Here is a 12,572-nt window from a genome sequence, read left to right as displayed (position 1 = left end):
TCGCCAGTCATCACTTTCATTTTAAGGATATAGGATGAACAAAGTCTATGGATTTGCTATCCAGTAGCCTAATAATTAGGCTATGTGCCACGTCCGATTTCGCAAGTGGTGTAGTAGGCTACATTTAAAAACAGACAGCCGCCTGTGAGATCCATTTCATGAAGAGCATTATTGTCTTGTGCGATCATTCCCCCTCCCCCACACTCGTCTAACCAGGTCACTAGCCTACATTATAGCCTATATGCGGCACTGAGGACGACACGACACTTGAGCCCGACACTATGTCAATGTAAAAATGTGTGTGAGTGCGCGCTGAACCACGAATTAACATAGGCCTATTAACTTTTCTTTTCAGCAGACATCGCAAACATAAAAAGAATCTCAAAACAGGAAGTCTTTCGTTTCTTTTAATAAATCGATGCATTTTCTTTTGATGGGTTCCGGAGTGGTTCTTCGACTAGGTTTCGAACCCCGGTCGCTGGCATACGATACCTATGCATCAACCACTTGCGCCACAGCTGGGTGTGAACTCTCCAAGGCTTTATTCGGGAAATGTACTTGAAACGTCGCCGGTTAAAATGAACAAGCCTCCGTCTTAAAATAGCTTACACATTTCTAAGTATTCCTAGCATGTAAATGTTGCCAAAATGTCCATCTTGTCCATCTCTTTCGTCTTCGCCTTGACGTTGACAATAATAGCCTATTCACGGAAATGCGGTCTTGTAACCGTAATGAATTCATGAATTAATCTAAGGTTGCCTTTCGAGTAGCCTATTTCAGGTTGAATTGAAGGAAATAGTCCTTCTGATAGGCCTATAGGTTTCTAAAACCATTTTCATTCATTTCAACAATGGTTTATTGAAACGTCGTTTGATTAATTTCGCCAATCACTTTCATTTTAATGATTAAATGAGACGGATATGCGGAGCATTTCTCTCCCTCTCCGTTGACCAAAACGTTGCTCTGGCATCTCTGCTGGACTGACTGAGTTAGGCTACGTCGAGTGAGAGAGCTGTGAGGTAGGCTGTAAACATTCGAAAACTCGGGCGGTCTATGTTGCCCCCTTGCGGTTGCAGTTTTCCCGATGCTTCGGGAGTCCCGATGTGCGGGAATGAAAGGAGCATTCTCAACCCGTACCATCTGTAGGACCTAATTTAGAAAAAAAAAACCTTGGAAAAGATGGAATGGAACATATGGCTGTGGGAACATACTGTAGCACTTTGGGAACATATGTGGGAACAAAGGGCTGTGGAAACATAGGGCTATGGGAACATAGGCACGCTCCCCCTAGATGAAGCTGCATCATGAGTGAGTTGAAGCCTGTGACAGCGCTTAAGGAGAAGTGAGTGCTGGCCTTTAAGGAGAGGAAAGGTCACAGGGTCAACATTTGGAGTCACTGAGGTCTGTGTCTGCTTGGCGAATGCTCCCTACTGTATATCTATATATTGGGCAGCCATGGCCTACTGGTTAGGGCTTCGAGCTTGTAACCGGAGGGTTGCCGGTTCGATCCCTGACCAGACCACAACTAAAGTGCCCTTGAGCAGGCAGCTCACTGCTCTGGGTTAGTGTGTGATTCACCTCACTGTGTGTTCACTGTGTGCTGTGTGTGTTCACTAATTGGGTTAAATGCAGAGACTGAATTTCCCTCACGGGATCAAAAAAGTATATATTCTATTCTATTCTTCAGTTGATCTGCGGTTCCCTGGGCTCAAGGCTAATTCACATGAACGCACTGTTGAAAGCACATGCCGGCAGAGGTAATGATGGGAGAGCAAGCCATTCTGAGAGCCTGAGACCCATGCTGCAACAAATGCCTATCAAGCAATTCAGCACAATAGATAACTGCAACATCTGAGGAGTGTTCCCACCATCTGGCCCAGACCAGCATCAGCTCTTCTTTATGCCTCTCATTCTCATTCTCTGCTGTTTTAAAGTCAGGTCACATAATATGCTGAAGCACCATGTCATCAACTTGGGTTGACACGTAGAAAAGCTCTCATGCTTGCCACATCTATTCACTACACACGTGCCCAAACACTGTACCAAAAATATTCATCCATGGCACATCCATGGCATATTCTCTTACCTCTAACAGAAAAGTGGGGTGTTGAGTTAATACAGATAATCATCCTGGGCTAATACTTTTTAGGTGATTCTCACACATAGCAGGTCTTTTCTCACACAATCCAGTCCTCTTTTACATGCTATACATATCCAAATATGGTAGCAAATGGTGCTAAGGCTGCCTGCAAGCTGTGGTGTGGTGTGAGCATTCAGCAGTGTTTCTATCAGACATACATGAAATAAATCATAACTCTTTCAGACATGTGACTTGTGGTTGAAACCATTCTTCCTGTCATTGTATCAGAATTATAAAATTAGCATTGGACAATAATCAGACGTGTCAATTCACTTAACCTTTACAGTAGATTAAAATAATATAAAAGGGCAATATTTCAATGACGGAAAGAAACCATAACAATTTACAGTAGGCCTAATTAACTCTTGCACTTGCATACTTTCTTTACATCATTCAACAACATGGACAGACAACAGAACATGTGTGCATGAGCAGATCCACAGTTGTTTATGCGCTCAATGCCAAGAATGAAAGATGGTGACATTTGGAGAAAGATTCTAATGTGTTCTGAGTCTATCCATACACACACTTATATAGATAAAGGTATAGGGATAGACATTTCCAGATCAACCCTCGCTACACATTTTGTACATACACAAACACACACAATTAACTTACCTAGCAGAAGACAGAGCTCCATGCTGTGTGCTGTCGGTTTACTGAGAGACTGATATGTTGAAGTGAGATGAGAGAGAGACAGAGACTCGCAAAACTCAAACCACCTCCTCCCCCAGAGAATAAGGGAGGAGAGCTGCGGTGAAGAAAGCAAAAGAAAGAACTGGTTGGTGAGCATCAAAGAGAGAGAGAGAGAGAGAGAGAGAGAGACAGAGAGAGAGTATATGGGTGTAGCTTGGGTATACCTCAGCGAGGGACCCAATCACAGAATCGGGGGGGGCTTGTATTTTGGTTAAGAACCAAACCAGCTTTATTAAAAACTACACTCCGATCACAATTGAAAAATGTACAGTGTGGTTCATTTATGCTATTGTGAAATATTAAAACGCTCTACATACAGTATGTCATTCGTTATAATATGAGCTGTAGATATGAGCTTTTTTACATATTTGTTGTACAATATTCAACTAATTTTCCAAATAAGTGTCAATTAATGACTTCCTCTGAATAATATTCAGGAGCTGTAGGCATACAGAACAAGGAACTGAAACAGCAGAACAAATATGTACCAATACTCATATAGCTGGAGTGACAGAGGAAGCATGCGAGAGATGTGAGATTTGGATTGCTTTGCACCAGAAGTCACAACATTTCTATTTGCACATCAACAGTAACAACATCTATTATTGCTGATGATCAAATCAGATGCTCACAACAGCTGACATGTTAACATGCAATATAAGTGGATACATTATTATATTTCAGCACGGCTTAGAGGAAGGTGCCATCTGTGATACTGGGCTGGACAAGAGGACTGCCTGAACCTCTCATGTTATGATCCGCTGCTAAAACTTTGTTTTTCTACTAATGTTCTACACCACTAGTATGTCACCCAGATCCTCTCAAGGGGAAGCATTTGTAATATACATAAAAGCAATAATTCACAATACAATGAATGCATTCAACATGCACTTTGGTGTGGAGATCTTTTGTTTTATTGTAATGTCATTTGTGTCTGTGTATATGTGTGATATTCTGTGCAGTCAGCTTCTGTGAATGAGGAATCAAGGGAAACAGATCTGCTAAAAACCACCTCCACTGCATTAGAAAACTCTCTGTTCATGTTGTCTACAAAGGAAATGCGTGCGCGCCCACCCTACACACAGCTCACAGGAAACCAGAGCAAAACCACAACCTCTCACCTCCTCTTATTGTGCACATTATAACAGTAATATATATTATAGAACATATATGGAGAACAGAGAGAGGATTGAGTGATTAAGAAATGGCAAGAAAGGGATAAAGAAAGAAAAGAAAACAGCCATTCAGACTTTTTAGTGGCTGGCTCCTGAGTAATTTTGGTCTCCCCCCACCAACACATATGCACAAGTTTCCTATCCGTACTCGTACTTCATGCAATTTCTACAAAACATGATACTTGGAAGTAACACTTTGGAGAAGAGCCCCAGCAGGTTTTGCTTGTTACTAACAAACGGTCATCTTTGGTTTCACATTAGGTGTTTGAGGTCCATTTTCACAACTATGTGAACATAAGCATCTTGGTCACACTCCTCTCTCTCTGTGTCTGTAGATGTTGTCTGAAAGGGTGAAATGTCCGTTTATGAAAATAGCAGGCCACATGTAATCCTACCAATTTAGCCTTGGCCCATCTTTGGGAAAATAGACTGGTTGGCCTATAGCTCTCTTTTTAGCTATACGCTAACTGCTCTAACTTACCAGTGAATCATGCTAAGCTAGGCTAATGGCTCTAACCCACCAGTGAATTATGCTTGGCTAAGCTAACACAGTCAGACTTAGAGGCAGATTTTGGTGGAGTTATTAAAAGTGCAGGAAAAAGGAGTGCTCTGACGAATAGCAAATTAAAAAGAAACAAAAACAAAATCAACCAACAAGTTTCTAAATTCAATAGCACAAATCAAACACTATTCTGTGTGCTTTTGATTGACGTCTATCAAGTGTGTTCTTATTGCAATGGAATTTCATTGAAAGTCTGCTAGTAAGATATTGCCACACAACACCTGAAACTGTGAAGTTCTATTTGTATGGTGAACTATTCCCTTAGCCAATCAGGGAACAAGTTACTGCTTGTGTTCCTCTGGAGAAAGATTGTGGGGGGCCATGAAGTGTAAGTGGTGTTTGTTTGTCTTGCATTGTAATACTTAGAAGCTAGTGCCTGTGTGTGTGTGCGCTTGTAAGCCTGTTTCAATGTTTGTGTGTGTAGGAGAAAATCAGTCAGTTTGAATGTTGCAGGAAGGGTCAGGTGGGTGTGATGAAGAGAGGACTGGCACTGTATGTATTGACCTAAGAAGCTAGATGAAGCTGCATCATGAGTGATCATTGTGTTGAAGCCTGTGACTGCGTTAAAGGGGAAGTGAGCTCTGGCCCTTTAAGACGAGGAAAGCTAATGAGGACAGTGGTTGGAGTCATTGGTCTGTGGCTGCTTGGCAAGTGCTTACTGTCAGTTCAGTTGCTCTGTGGTTCACTGGTGTCAAGGTTAATTCACATGAATGTCAATATACTAAACATCCCAGAACAGATTATGATGGGCAAAGCACGCCTTTGCAAAAGTCTGTACCCAAGTCAACCACGCAATTCAGCACCCTGGACAGCTCCCACACCTGAGGGGTGCCAACACATGCCTTCCAAGCAATTCAGCACGTTGGATAACTGCAACTGCATCTGAGGGGTGTTCCCAACATCTGGGCCAGATCTGGAACATTCTCATGCTCTGCTGTTTTAGAGTGAGGTCACACACTATGCTGAAGCATCATGTCATCAACTTGGGTTGACACTTAGAATAGCTCTCGTGTTTGCCACATCTCTTCACTGCACACATGCCCAAACACTACACCATGTTGTGCGAATTTTCTGAAGTATCTGAATTCCTTTTGATCCAAATATGGTGCTAAGGCTGGCTGCAGACTGCAGTATGGGGTGAGCATGGCGTGTCTGCTGCATGTCCGTTGCATGTCGGCTGTGTGGCGATTTCTATCTTTATTCACACTAGTAACGTGTCTGATGCAATGCTGCCACAGCCCCAATTAAACATCTCTCCACTGTGTCTTTTGAATGGAAACTTTTCCAACACGCTTGCGTGTCACCTGCAAAACAGATGGCGGTTCTATTTCTAGCAAGCACACATTTTTCAGAATTTCCAGTCCTGTGTCCTTTTTCGCTGTATTATGTACTACTACTGATTGATAATCTCTACAGACACTGATACACAATGATGCATTTCCACTGTACAATTTGCTCGTATGATGTTGATGGGACACACTCACAGTTGTATCTTACAGGAATGGACATGTTCTAATTTTACTTGGGTTAGGGTTAGGGTTTTTTTGTTTTTTTTGTCGAGACCAGTACACTAAACCACAGTTTCAATAAAAAATGTCTGATGGTAAAACCTGTGGCCCCTCACATGCTTAGTGGTAAAAATGGAGACAGGGATTGGGTTTTTAAAAGAAACTGTGTGCAGGGCCACTTCATGAACATGCGCCACTGTTTAACAATACTTGGGTATAAGTGCAAATACTCAAGTTCAAGTTCACAAGGAATAACAACAGAATGCTATCAATTGTTGTTAGTGCTATTTGAGAACTGAGAACTATGTGAACCTTTTGAAATTGCAATGTGTTATAAAGACTTTAAAGAGATGAGTACTTTTACTTTTAAATGTAGTGTTTTATGTCATGCTTTATGCTATGTTTTATATGATTTGATGTACTGTATGCTTGCTTTCCAGTCCTGCTAAAAGCAATGCTGAACGTTGAGCCACATAATCCTGCGCTCATCGGGGACTCCATCAAATGGATCTGCATTCTCCATGGTGTTATGAGCTGTGGGGCACTGGGTTGTTGGGTTTAAGATGAGGTCACACATGAAGTGTTACTTGTCATCATATTGTCCTGACACAATTGTAGCTTCTCTTGCATATCAGTTCTTTGGACTGTATACATGTTCAAAAATTGAAATTAATTCATTTATCTGTGGTGTGAGAACTAACTGTTACAGCTATGCAGGTTCCTCATCTGTGCCCTCAAATATTCTCTTCTGTCTAACTGACAAGAGGATGTAGTCAGTGCTCAAATGCAGTCAATATTTCTTCACTCTTTATTCACACTTTATAATATGAAGATATCTTAAATTCAAATACAAGTGATTAAAAGTATTCAAACATATAATATAGTTAAGTCCTAGTAAAAAAAGACATCCTGTACAAATTCACAAAAATATAAATATTCTAGTATTCTTTCAGTTAATCTGACCTAATTTGCTTCCACCTTGAATTATTCTGAATATTAAAGTATTCTGTTTTCATGACACTCAGTAAATTACAAATGTACTCAAAAATGTTTACAGTGCTCCTCCCATATAATGATGTGATCCCATAGATAAACTAAAAATCCACTTGAAAGACACTGTCAACACAAGGCATCATTTGGGGGAATGCTCTCTTTGAAATATACATAGAACACACATTTATCAAATTCTATTAGATCTCATAGTAATTCATACATTTTCAACAGAACTCAAAGGCATTGCTGGCTGAGATGTTATAGAATTCCTGAGTCTTTGGTAACACGTAGACAGAGCTTTGTGCAGATTGAGCCTGCCATCTAAAACAACAGAGTTTTGTTCAATTCATATGCCACACAGAGCACAACATTCACATAGTCATTTTGACATTTTCTTGGCCTCTTCTTACCTCTCCCTCCCTCTCTTGTTCTCAAAGTTAGACATGTTCCTCTGCTTGGGTGTCAGGGGGAATCATATCTTCATATCTCTCCTCTTCATCTAGAAAATAAGTTAGAAGTTAGGAGGGTTGTCATCAACTCAAGATCATACTTTTGATACATGCTTTCCTTAAAGTGTCTTAAACACATCCCATTACTTGTATGCATTTTATTGGATATTAAATGAAACAAATCCATTTGTATTCACAATGGGAGGAATTCTCCTGTTCGCGCTTTTTTTATGCACTAAAACTGCACACCTCTGTGTTACGCGGATTCTTCCATATCCGCCTCGGAGAGTTCGAAATCAAGGCGACCTTATGAAAGAGCCGTGATTTATTTAAAAAAGAACCAGACTGATCCACCACCTCCTTAATTTAGGTTGATATGAAAACGTGGAACATGGACTTTCTCATTGACCTTCTGAATTCCATTTAAATCCAGAAAGAACACAAACCAGTCTTTGATTTTGAAAATCTTAGCATGGTGAATTGAATGGAGAACAGCCTATATGGTAAAATGGTGTGTCATCACATTTCCAGGAAAGAATTGACTTCACAGAATTTCACTTTTGCTTTGAGGTTTGCTTGAGGTGTGTAGGGGAGAGCCGGGTCGATTGAAACGTGGGACGAAAGTAACACAGCGATTTCCTCGAAAACCATGCACATCTGAAATGTCATATGTCGTCAGTTTGTTCAACACACAAGACTTGCCAACCACGGGAAATCTCGTGCCATGACGTCATCGAATTCCAACGTTATCCCCGCAAACCTGTTTTTGACACCGGCAAGTAAAATCTTATGTGCGGTAATTTTTTTGTGATCACAACTCGTGTTTATCGTTTCATGCAATGATCACATGACCATACGAGAGATGAATCATTACTTAAACATGTCTGAAAGTGTTAAATGTCAGCATTTTGAGGTTTAGAAGCAAAATATGTTTAAGTGTTAGTTAGCACTGTCGGGACGATTGAAACAGTTGTTTCAATCGTCCCGAACTATCAATGCAAAAAAAAAAAAAATGTTTCAAAATAAAAGAGGAAGATCAATTGTGAATCCCTCAACAAGGCTTACAACGGGAAATAAGTAAATTAGATGGAAATGTAGTCATCAGCATGGTATAAAATGAAGAAATGTGAGTTTAATCGAAACGCGTATCTCGACATTGACGCACACGGAAAAATACATTTTTTGACCTACTTATATTTTGAAGAATCAGGTGAAATTTTAGCCATGACAAGTACAGAAGTATGTTGTTAGGTATGTTTCATAAAAACTAGAGTAAAGTCAATGGTTTCTGTTTACAATATGCTGTTTCATTCGTCCCGCACATGTGTTTCAATTGACCCGACTGGGTGGGTCAATTGAAACAAATGACAACTTACGTTCAAAGTTAAAAAACAACGCGATCACTCAAGGTGTATATGAAATTACACTGGTAACTAAGAGAGGACACATGTGAGTTGTTGATCATATGACAACATTATTTGTATCCCTTTCACCTGTTTTGAAAAAGACGTTAAACTGAAAAGTGTTTCAATTGACCCTGCTCTCCCCTACAGTGGATTCATAATTCAAAAACTCACTGTTGACAAAAAGGTTTCGCTGGCAGCTGCCTCTAATAATGCCAATTTATTTATGCAAACAATTCTGTAGGCTGACACCTGCAGCTTCGAACGTGTCAAGTTAAAACTGAAGATGCACAATCACAAACTCCAATACTCAAAGTGGGTGATTATAACGGGGTTTTCACTATTTAACAATGTAGCCTCATTGAAAAGGTAATGTCGGGAAATATGCCACTAGCTGCGTTTCCATTACAAATATGTGCAAAAACTTTGTCGATATTGTCTTAATGTCGAATATCACAATTTTCGCAATTGCGGTGTTTCCATTACATTCGGCTAACTAAATTAAGATCTCGTGTATTCTCGCGTGCTGTAAGTCATTAGGAGACATGGTGGTTATCAACATTACCCAGATTTAGCCATAGGGATTTAGCCTACACTAAATGCATTCAAATTGCCACCACGGCACGCTGATTATTTAAGCAATATAGCACGAGTGGGAGTGGGTTGTTGCTGGATATTCCCACGGGTGTTGTTCGGCCGTAGCCTCGAGGCCGGAGGCCGAGTGGCGCAGGCAACAACACCCGTGGGAATATCCAGCAACAACCCACGACCACGAGTGCTATATTGCTTTTATACAACAATTCTACCACTTGTTTTTTGCGCTAATTTCCCATTATAATCTATACGTTTAAATCGCGAAAACTGTCTTGTTTGTAGAACTACTTCTCTCCGCCACAAATTTCTATTACTTGCAGGACAAACTGCCGTTACTAGTTCTAAATGGATGGTTGCTATGGCCAAAGGCCAGTCGTTAGTTCTAAAAGCACGTTGCTATGGCCAAAAGCCAGTCGTTAGTTCCAGAGCCATATAAAGAGATCTCTTTATATGGCTCTGGTTAGTTCTATCTCTCCCGTTGTCAAGCAATAAACGTTAGCTCGCATTGCGTCTGGTTAGGACATGCTTTTAGCTTTGAAACATCACTATTTTACTTAGCCTACATGCCATCCAACTAGCTAATATCCACCTCCGTCATATTCTACGTTCTGAGCGTCTGTATTTCGGCTGGGATGCAACGTGACAGTTCGTTTTACACTTCACAACTTGACATTGTATCGCGGAGTGATTTATTATTAGCTGTGAAAAGTCAGAGTGGATTATCGTGGGATCCCAGATAGCAAGCATAGTCGGCCCGATTCTGGCTGAGTGCCGGCAGTGTCGGCCGAGGCCCGGATCGGCTGAAGCACAGCAAACACAGTCGGCCCGATCCTGGCTGAGTGCTGCCACTGTCGGCGGAGCTTCAATCGGCTGAGGCACTGTACCCCCGTTGAATGGGCCGACACTGACATGCAGTAGTTGGGCTGGTTACTTTGTTTCTTACTTGGCCCGATTGTGGTTTGACGGGCTACTGCCGATGTTCGAAGCAAGTTCGGCTGAAGAACAACAAACACTGTCGGCCCGATCCTGGCTGAGTGCTGCCACTGTCGGTGGAGTTTCAGTCGGCTGAGGCACTGTACCCCAGTTGACTGGGCCGACACTGACACGCAGTAGTTGGGCTGAATACTTTGCATCTTACTTGGCCCGATTATGGTTTGATGGGCTACTGCCGGAGTTCGGCAGACGGATCTCATACAGCGTGTGGGCCGATACTTACAGAACGGACACTGATCAGTAGCATTGATGTTGGCGGCAAAATTGAAATAGTAAACGGCAGACGGAAACTAAACGTACATGGCCCGATTCTGTAAAGTGACTGTCGGCCCATTACATGTGGAAGAGCGGTGGAACAAATATTAACTGAAGATTGAAACCAGAACGGCGCGAAACTGTCTCGTTTTGGACACTGTCTGTGGTAAGTGACATTACTTTTACCTTTCCCTCCTATTCAATTATTAAGAGTGTAAATTATCTCAGGCATAATCCTAACAGTTTAACTGTCAAACAACCATAAGCTACCAAGAATAGGTTTAAAACTAAACGGCTTGATATTGACCAAGAAAGCTATCGGTAAGTTAACGTTATGTTAGTCAGTTTTGATTAGCCTAACGTTGTAGTTGGGCTAGTGAACGTCAATATTGGTGGTTATAGATACCTTTAAGTTATAGCTATTAGGGATACTTCCAAAATTGTGTGTTTCTCAAAGTAAATTGTGATCGTAACTTATTTCAGAAATACCTACGTAAGCATGCTTAAGAAACTGAGCTAGCGATAGGTAAATTCGTTGCATCCGTTGCATAGTTATAGATCCAGCTTGTTTCAGGTAGGTAAGTGTGTGTGTGTGTGTGTGTCAGAGAGAGAGAGAGTGTACCAGGGGTGGGTTGTGTGTAAATCTGATCAATTTAATATGCAAATTCTAAGCTTAGTCTGTTTTGAATTGGGGCTGTTTTTTCTGTGGTTATTGATGCAATTATTTTTTGTTGTTTTAACATTATGCATTCATTACTGTGGTTTATTTGTGCACCTCTGAATCCAGGCAGCACGGACCAGAGACCTGCTTCTTTGGATGAAGCTTAGTGGTGGCGTTGGAAGACAGGAGATATGTAAGTTGGGAAGTTGTACAATAGAATCTGTTCTACTTAAGATGAAATCAACTTTCATCTGTATTGAGAACTGTTTTGATGTTCCATTTCTAGATGCTTTGGGTTTGCGTCATCCACTACGTCAGCAAAGAACAGGATCGGGGAATGACTACATGGCCAACTGCATCTCGTGGAAGTTGTTCTGAAGATGCGATGCGTGAAGGAAGGAAGTCCACAAGCATGTGTGCTTCAGGTGTGTAAATGTGTTGACATACCTTGTGTGTTATATAATGTGTTCAGTCATCATCATAACTGTATAAGGATGTGTCAGACAATAAATTAATTTTGTTTTCTTTTGAAATTTCATGCATTTCGGCTGGCTGAATGGGAAGAACTCTTTGACCAACCCCCAACTGAGAGAGCTGAGCGAAGTGGCTATCAGTAAGTCTATTTGTGGGGACAGACTTACTCTGACAGATGACATCTTACAAACTATGCTGTAGATCTCATAATGATCTTGCAATATGTATTCTTTTATAACTAAATGCAGTTTGGAGATATTCCCCAGCTGCTAGTGATGATGCAACATGTGTAGGCAATAACTAAGCAGCAACAGAAAGATAAGGCACTTTGTGTGTGTGTGTGTGTGTGTGTGTGTGTGTGTGTGTGTGTGTGTGTGTGTGTGTGTGTGTGTGTGTGTGTGTGTGTGTGTGTGTGTGTGTGTGTGGTAGCTGGCTAGGTTATGGTACATGGTAACCCACAGCCCACCCCGCTGACATTGAAATTACTCTTTTAGAGAGAGAGAGAGAGAGAGTGATAGAGACAGAATATTTCTGTAAATGTTTGACCATGTTTATTATTTAAAAAAAAAAACATTATTTATAGAATGTTCATTTGTTTTACTTAATCTGTTAAATTGTGTAGAATTGGTAATAAAGTAACTTTTTAAGCTTGGATTTTTGTTCTAATGT

The 12,572-nt window shown here is 41.0% G+C and overlaps 1 long non-coding RNA gene across 2 annotated transcripts; it reads left to right on the top strand.

Annotated features, from left to right (window-relative positions):
- Positions 1-10,618: 10,618 nt before the first annotated feature.
- Positions 10,619-12,407, top strand: LOC134060048 (uncharacterized). Of its 2 annotated transcripts, XR_009935126.1 has the most exons (4): positions 10,619-10,934; positions 11,556-11,622; positions 11,716-11,854; positions 11,994-12,407. It is a non-coding gene; the product is annotated as an uncharacterized LOC134060048 (long non-coding RNA). The 2 variants fall into 2 exon arrangements; XR_009935127.1 differs by having other exon boundaries at positions 11,716-12,407.
- The last annotated feature ends 165 nt before the right edge of the window (positions 12,408-12,572 follow it).

Source organism: Sardina pilchardus, chromosome 16 (assembly GCF_963854185.1).
Source record: "Sardina pilchardus chromosome 16, fSarPil1.1, whole genome shotgun sequence".
NCBI classification, from domain to species: Eukaryota; Metazoa; Chordata; class Actinopteri; order Clupeiformes; family Clupeidae; genus Sardina; species Sardina pilchardus.
The sequence above is the reverse complement of the archived record's forward strand: the minus strand, read 5'-3'. Positions and strand labels throughout refer to the sequence as shown.